This window comes from Notamacropus eugenii, chromosome 1 (assembly GCF_028372415.1).
Source record: "Notamacropus eugenii isolate mMacEug1 chromosome 1, mMacEug1.pri_v2, whole genome shotgun sequence".
NCBI classification, from domain to species: Eukaryota; Metazoa; Chordata; class Mammalia; order Diprotodontia; family Macropodidae; genus Notamacropus; species Notamacropus eugenii.
The window spans coordinates 120,653,623-120,662,348 of NC_092872.1; positions in this window are offsets into that span (position 1 = coordinate 120,653,623).

An 8,726-nucleotide genomic window follows, 5' to 3' on the forward strand; every position below is an offset into this window, starting at 1 on the left:
TTCTAATTCTTTACAACATGACTCAAGGGAAAATATGTTTAATAAGAATGTATATGCACAGACTTTATCATATTGCATGTTGTATTAGAGACAGAAATTTTAAAACTCAAAAGTTAATGAAAGTAATATTGAAAACTAAAATTAAATAAAATATTTTAAATGGATAATTTTGATTACATTATATTGACTGGTTTATTGCACAAACAAAGCAATGCAGCCAATATTAGGAGAAAAGAAAAAACTTGAAAAGGATTTTTACAAGCAGTATCTCTGATAAAGGCATCATTTCTAAAATACATGGATAAACTGAGTCAAATTTGTAAAAGTACATGTCATTCCCCAATTAATAAATAGTGAAAGCACATGAACAGGCAGTTTTTAGAGGAAGAAATTAAAATTATATTTAATGGTAAGAAAAATGCTTCAAATCACTATTTATTAGAGAAATGCCAATCAAAACAGCTCTGTGGTACCACATCACACTTATCAGATTAGCTAACATGAAAAATGATGAATGTTGGAGAAAAAAACGTTCCAATTAGTACACTAGTACACTGATGAAGGAGTTGTGAAGGGATCCAACCATTCTGGAGAAAAATTGGTATCCATGCCCAAAGAGCAATAAAAACGTGCATGCCCTTTGATCCAGAAATACCACTTCTGTGTTTGTACACAAAAGACGTCATAGAAATGGGAAAATGACCCACATGCACAAAAATGTCTATAGCAGCTCATTTCGGTGGTAGCAAAAAATTGGAAATTGAGAAGATAGCCATGAGAATGACTGAACATGTTGTGGTATATGTATGTACTGGATTACTATTGTGTTATAAGAAATGACAAGTAGGTAGATTTCAGAAAAACCTGGAAAGACTTTAATGAAGTGAAGTTGAGTAAAGTGAGGCGAACAGAACCAATGCAACACTGTACACAGTAATGACCATAATGTATAATGACTAACTTTGATAGACTTATCTCTTCTTAGCAATACAGCAATCCAACACAACTCCAAAGGAATCATTAAGGAAAATGCAGTCTGCGTCCAGAAAAAGAACTATGGAGTCTGAATGCAGATCGAAGCATATTATTCTCTCTCTCTCTCTCTCTCTCTCTCTCTCTCTCTCTCTCTCTCTCTCTCTCTCTCTCCTCTCTCTGTCTCTTTTTTTTCTTCCTCTTCTTTTTCTTCTTCTTTCTTCTGGTTTCTTCCATTGCTTCTAATTATTCTTTACAACATGACTAATGTGAAAATAGGTTACATATAAATGTATATGCAAAGCCTCTTTCAAAGTAAATATCATCTTTTTGTGTGAGGAGGGCAGAGACCAGCAGAAAATTTGAAATTAAAACTATTATGAAAGAAAATGTTGAAAACTAAAACTAACTAAATAAATTTTATAAATTTATATTATATCACTTTGTATTATGTTGTATTTAATTGTGTTGTGCTGCGCTATGTTATGTTATGGTACATTATGCTACACGTGACATCATGTCACGTCATGCCATGTCATGTCACCTCACACTATATTACATTGAATTATATTACATTATGTTATATTATATTGCATTACATTACATTATATCATACTATATAGTGCTGTATTATCTTGCATTATGTTGTATTATATTATATTATACTACATCACATTATATCATATTATATCGTATCACATTATATTTGTATATATATTTACATGTGTGTCTGTGTGTATATACCTCTCCAAGTTACGTAAATGCAGACATACATGTGTATTTTATTTGTATTTATATACACACATACACACATTCATATACATTGTAAGACTGTCCACATATATACATATATATATATATGCACACATGCACACACATATGTGTGTGTAACACACATAAGCATATATTTTTTCACTTTATTACATTTAAGTTTCTATACACATATACTATAATTCCCTTAGAAGAAAATGACAGAATCTCAATTTTATTTGATTAGTCTAAGAGCATATATTATATCCAGTAGAGATTTGAGGATGATAATTAAGTTGTAGGACTGGTTGACTAGAGAGATGTTGGTGCTTTCAACAATAGCAGGGAAATTATGAAGAGGGGAAGATTTGGCCATAAATATGAGAAAATCCTTTTCGGACATGTTGGTTTATGTAGCATTGATGTTGTAATGTCCATCTGACATTGGAGATGTTAAACAGTTGATTAGGATCTTGTATTCACCAGCATTAAAATGCTAATTTAATCCACTGGAGATCACTGTTAAATACTATAGAAAAAGAAGATAACTAACTTCAGGACAGATCCTGGATGAAGAAAGTGGGTATGTGAATTAAACAGAATATTACTGCACTGTATGAAATGAAGAAAGTGAAAATTTCAGAGAAGCCTAAGAACACTTGTATGAACTTATTCTGAGTACACAGGGCAGAATCAGTAGAACAATTAATATAATAGCTGTAATATGAATGATTCCAGGGAAATGATGATGAACCCTGATAAATACTTCCTGAAAGAGATGTGATGGCTTTAAAAGTGAAGTAAAATATGCATTTTCATATAAAGCAATATAGGCATTTGTTTTTCTTGACAAGATATATTTGTTGAGAGCTCTTTTCACATTGGTTAAAGGATGGAATGGAGAGAAGGAATAGGAATAGAATAGCGAAAAAGAGGAAGGAAGGAAGGAATGAATGAATGAATGAAGGAAGGAAGGAAAGAAGGAAGGAAGGAAGGAAGGAAGGAAGGAAGGAAGGAAGGAAGGAAGGAAGGAAGGAAGGAAGGAAAGAAAGAAAGAAATAAAAATATGGAATGTTGCTTTTCCTTCATCCTGTTGTGCCTGCCTCCTGTGCCCAGTCCACCTCTGTAACTTCACAGGGTGCCATGTTTCAGCCCCGAAACCAACCTCAAGCTTTAGTTCTCTGAGTTCTATGTTCTGCCCATGGCCTTTTCCAATATTTTTTGAGACTGTTCTCAGACTAGATCCACTTCTGAATTTTCAACTACATCCTCAAGTCTGCACTCCCCCTGGATTGTTTTTGCAACTCATTACTCAGTATATAATCTAAAAAGAAATTTCCTTGAGAAAATATCTTTAAAGACTTGTTAGAAACATTAGGAAAAATTTTGACCCAATATAAGTTTAGAACAATATCATTCGATATGTCAAGACAAACTCAAAATTGTTACATCATCTTAATATTAAAGGCCATACTATTATAAATAATTGAAGAAACTAAATTGACTTTCACAAATATAACTAGGGAATGAAATCTTACTTAAATAAGAAATAGTGATAATAAAAGTGTGATAATAAACGTGATAATAAACTAGAAAATACACAATTTATATTACAAGACTTTGCATCACTTTTAGTACAGAAAAAATAACATAAATAGTGTTTTAAAACAATGCAATAAGTTGAGAAAATGTTTGTATCGAATATTGTGATAAGTTTCTGATATCCAAGGGATATAATAGGTTTAAACTAAATGAAACATAAAGGCATTCCACAATGGACAGTCTGCAATAAAAAGACATAAACAAATAGTTCTCAAAATAATGTTCGATATGATATTATAAAGATAATATAAACTAAAATCAATCTGAGACTTTATCTCACATCTAGTAAAGATATCAAAACGTAAGAATCATCAGTATTAGAAGGAATCTGAAAAGATGGGCAGAGAAATGCATTGTTGGTGGAACTGAGAATTAATCCAAGTATTCCAAAAAGCTATTTGAAACCATAATAAGAAAAGTATTAAAAATCTCCTACCCTTAATCTGAGCATATGGCTGCTGGATATATAAAACCAAGGAGGTCAATGACAAAAAGAATAACCCCTGAGTTTTCGAAATATTTATAGATGTTAATTTTTGTAATAGAAAGAATAGAAAATAAAGTAGAACTTCAATAATGGAGAATGGCCAAACACATTGGGATTTTGCACAGTTATGAATATGGTGAATAAAAAGAAGGTGAATAAAAATAAGGCATACAGTAAATTCAAATGAATTTAATCTTTCAAGGAAAATAATTATTGTTGCTCTTATAGAGTCATGTTCAAGTCCTCATGATCCTAGCTGGAGTTTTCTTGTCAAAGCTAACATAGTAGCTTTCCATTTGCTTCTCCAATGCATTTTAGAGATAAGAAATTGAGACAAATAGGGATGATTTGTTCAGGATCATACAGTTAGTATGTGTCTGAGGACAAATTTGAACTTAGTTCTTCCTGACTCCAAACCTGGTGCTCCATCTACTGCCACTTAGTTGCCTGCTTAATGGCAACAGTAATATAAATAGAAAAAATGATTGACATGTAATATCATTAAATTACAATGGCCAAGCATGGCCCTAATGAAGAAATTCAGAAACACTTCCTCTATACTTATTCTTTGCTAAGATAGGTGAATATAACCATAGAACTTTACAAAATAACAGATATTATGGATGAACTGCTTGATTTTATTGATTTCTTTTTTTATTTCTCCCCTTTATGCTTTGTTAAATTCATTGACTCCCTGGAGTAAAAAGGTACATGAGGAAAAATACATTGAAAATTACAGGCGGTATAAAACAAAAGACATTAATGAAAAGTTAACTTTTGAAAGAATAAAATGACAGATAATTAAAGGGATATTGAGGGGTATGTTTTTGCTACATAATAAAAATTACTGTGTTACCTAATTAATGTATTGATTTAATACTTTTCCCATCAAATCGTCCAAGGAATTCCTTGTAAACCTAGACAAAAAATAAGAAAATTTCTTTGGAACACCAGAAAAATCTAGAATTTCAAGGAACAATTAAAAATTACACACATAAGGAGTGAAGGAGGAATAATATTTATTGACCTCAAATTATACTATAAAACAATCATCATCAAAACTACTTTGTAGTAGTTAAAACATAGAAGAGTAGATTAGTAGAACAGAGCAGTTAAGGAAGAGTTTGGGGGGAGAATGAAATGAATAAGATACTGAATGTGAGATAAAAGGATAATAAATGAATTGCTGCATAGTCAAGCAAACTTTACAAGGAAAACAATAAGCATGCTAATTACAATCATGAAAATGAAAAAAACTGAAAAAATAATCAAGCCAAATGTTGTGAAATTATCATGAGTAAGGTTGACCCTATAGAAGAGCCATGAGAAGGCATTATACCTCATGTGGAAATTCTATATAACGTTGATCATGTGTAGTTCCTCTTAAATGCACCAACTTTTGCATTTATTATTGCAAGTCATGGCTCTCTGGGTCAGGAAAGAAGAAAGATATTTTAGAAATGAATATTGAAAAATCAAGGATATTAATATAAAGCAACTAATGTAAGGAAAAAGAACCCATGATGTGCCCTCATGCATACAGATTCCCTTAAGTAAAAATTTGTCAAAAGTTCCTAAAACCCTATTCTTACTTTGGAATTGTTTAAAATTAACAGTATATTCAAATATGTGCATCTTTGATGATCTCATTTTAAATAAAAAAAAAATTCTGCTTGAGTCTCCCTGTTTGAAAAAAAGCAACAAAGACAAAATGGTATTATGGATAGAGTGGAAGAGTCAGGAAACTTGGATTCAAATACAACCTCAGAGACATATTAGCTATGTGACCGTACGCAAATCTCTTAATTTGTTTTAAACTTAGTTTATTTATATCAGAATTTGGAAAAATAGCATTTTTCTCATGTAGATTTTGTGAAGCTCAAATGTGACAATAAACAGAATGTGCTTAGAAAATTTGCAAATATTTTCTGCTAGCTAATATTAGAGACTATGAATATAACATGACCATGAGAGTCAAATGTATTTTCTTCCCCTTTCGTCTTTTTTTTTTATTTTTTTCTCCTTTTCTCTTACTTTTCTAAAATTGTCTGAAATATTTAAAAGTATTTGCATGAAGACGATGCATTTATTGTGACAGATATCTGCCATATTATCTTCTATACTCCTTTCTATATAGTTTTCTCACTTCTGTTTATGCTTATGGTTACTTCACTCTATTATAAATTTCCACAATAAACTCTATATTCCTGTAAAAATTTATAGAAGCTTATGTTTGACTATCAGACAAAATAGCTTCAGTTTCTAGAATCAATCGGAATGGTGACGCTTTCTGGTAAAGAATTCATTTTTGACAGTTGAAGTGTCTACTTCTTTCCAACTTTACACTTAAAATGGAAGAATATCCTTAAGATAAATGTTAGAAGCACAACCTACTCTATCCTCCTTCATAAAGGTCATCATTTTTGAAGTCCTTGAGACTCCTGAGGAAGTTAAATAGAATGTGAAGTAGCAGAATGAATGGCATTAACATTTAGGTACCTGAAAATATATATTTTCCCCCTAAAAGTAATTATTGCTACTGTTATTCATCATTTAGTAAATTCCCACAAGAGGACTTGTGCCAGGAGAATAAGGGAGAATATATTTGAAACATTAAAAACATGTTAAGTTTGAAATATTCCAGATATCCTGAAAAGGTAGCATTATTAAATATTTTATTTTGTTATTTATAATACAGTCCAGATAGAGCGATGATTGGAAGGAAGAGAGGAAAGAAAGAAGGAAGGGAGGATGAAAAGCATTGTTTGGCTGTCATCGCTTCATACATGTGCCCTGAGTAGAAACAGCTTCTGAAAAAAATAATGGAAGAATGAAAATATCTTTACTTTTGATTTCATTGTGGAGAGAAGTAAATATTCTACAATGACCTGAGAACTAGTGCATTGTGATACAAAGAATACAGGAGGTGGAGTAACTAAAATTGTGTTGGAAATTGACTACTAGAAACATTATGGCTTTGAGCAAGTTATTTTATCTCTCTCAGTCCATTTCCCAAGGTAAAAAAAAAAATAGGAGTAATGATTACTTTGCCTAGCCAACAGGGAGTTCTTGATCAGAACAAATATTCAGAGCAGTTATTAAGAACAATAGTATGCACAAATTTAGGAACTATAAAATATTATGTAGACAGATCATTTGTCATTTATATTAACTGAGAAGTTAGTATTTGGTTAAACATGTTCATATATCTGTATCTAAATTGCCATAAAACTAGAATGGGTCACTTATATTGCTAATTTTTACTATGCTCTTATTATTGTCTCTCATGTAGAAAAACTGGCTCAGTGGATACAGTATTGGGTATGAAGTAATAAAGACCTGAATTCAAATCTGGTGTGAGACCCTTATTAGCTGTGTGATGCTGTGCAAATCACTTAAACTCTGCTTCGGTTTCTTCAACTATAAAATGTGGGTTATCACATTTTCTTCACTGCATCACTGTGAGGTATTATTTGCAAAATCTCTAGTCCAGGATCTGACATATAATAGGGAATGAAACTTAATAAAGATGTCCAAGAAAGTCACATTAAAAAAAGTTAAGTACTTTGCCCATGGACACCAAACTAAATAGAGGTAGGCTTTCAATTCAGGGTTTTCTCACTCTGAACCCAGCACGCTATTCCTTACTAAGCTGCATATGGACTCATGATTTTTCAAGGATCATACTAGCAAATTGATGGTAGAATCATGGCTTCAGATGACTCTGGTCTCCCAGTTAAATGAGGATACAAATGCTAAAAAAGAAAGACAGTTCCTGCTTATAGTCAAATGAGTAGGGGAAGATACAGAAAAGACAAAATTGAAACTAAAAGAGGTGGGGAAAATGAAAAGATGGTTGGCCTACGAGTTTTCCTTGAATGAAAATTTTGGAAAGAGCTATCAATGGAGTAGCATCCCAGAGGTAAAGGGTACTAAAGAGCTATGAATGCCAAGGTTAATTTGATATTTCACAAAGGTGAAGTTCCTGTAGGAATCATGTAAAAATTCAAAGGAATGCATCCCAGTGGGGAAAAATGTATCAAACCATGATTCAGCGATAGTTCTTACCTCACATAATGTTACCTCAAGAAAAGACAGCATCATGTTCCCGATATCCTGTGAGCATAATCCAACCTTATCACACACCACTTAAGCTGTTATCAACATGTTTACATTTATTTGTAGCCAAAGGATTCAAATAGTCTAAAGAAAAATATTTATTGAAGTAGTATGGTAAGAAAAATAGCCTTAAAACAATTTTTTTTCATAAATCTCAGTCACAGTCTATCACAAATATATATATCATAAGTGAGAAGAATTGACAAACCTAGGGAATAGGTATGGAAAGGAAGGGAGATGAGTCCAGAGTAAATATCCATTCTCCAGTCTTTTTTTAAGACTTAAGAAATCATTATTTTCAGTTTAGTTTTCAAGTTTGACTCCATCCCTAAGGCAGTGAATGGCAGTTTTGACTTTCAGTAAAATATAATTATCTTTTAGGAAACATGGTGGAGACATATGCACACATAAGAAAGATGTGGGGGGGGGGGGGGTGGAGCCAAGATGGCAGAGTGAAAGCAACGACTCACCTAAGCTCCTGGACAAACTCCTCTGGATATCTCTGAAAGGAGAATCTGACCAGACTTTGGAGGTGTAGAATCCAGTGGGTGACAGACTTTGACAGATTCGGAGCCCAGGTTGGACTGGAAGGTCCACGGGAAGGATCTGTTCCGCGGGGGTAAGCCCCCAGCACACAGCACAGTGCGGTAAGCGCAGCAGGGCAGAAGGGACCTGAGAAGCCTGAGAGTGGCGGGCGAAACCAGCAGAGCAGGAGACAAGCCAAACAGAGCCGGTGAGAGCCGCTGAGCACCAGATATCAGCGCAGCAGTCCTTGAAACCTTCAGCCTGAAGACTA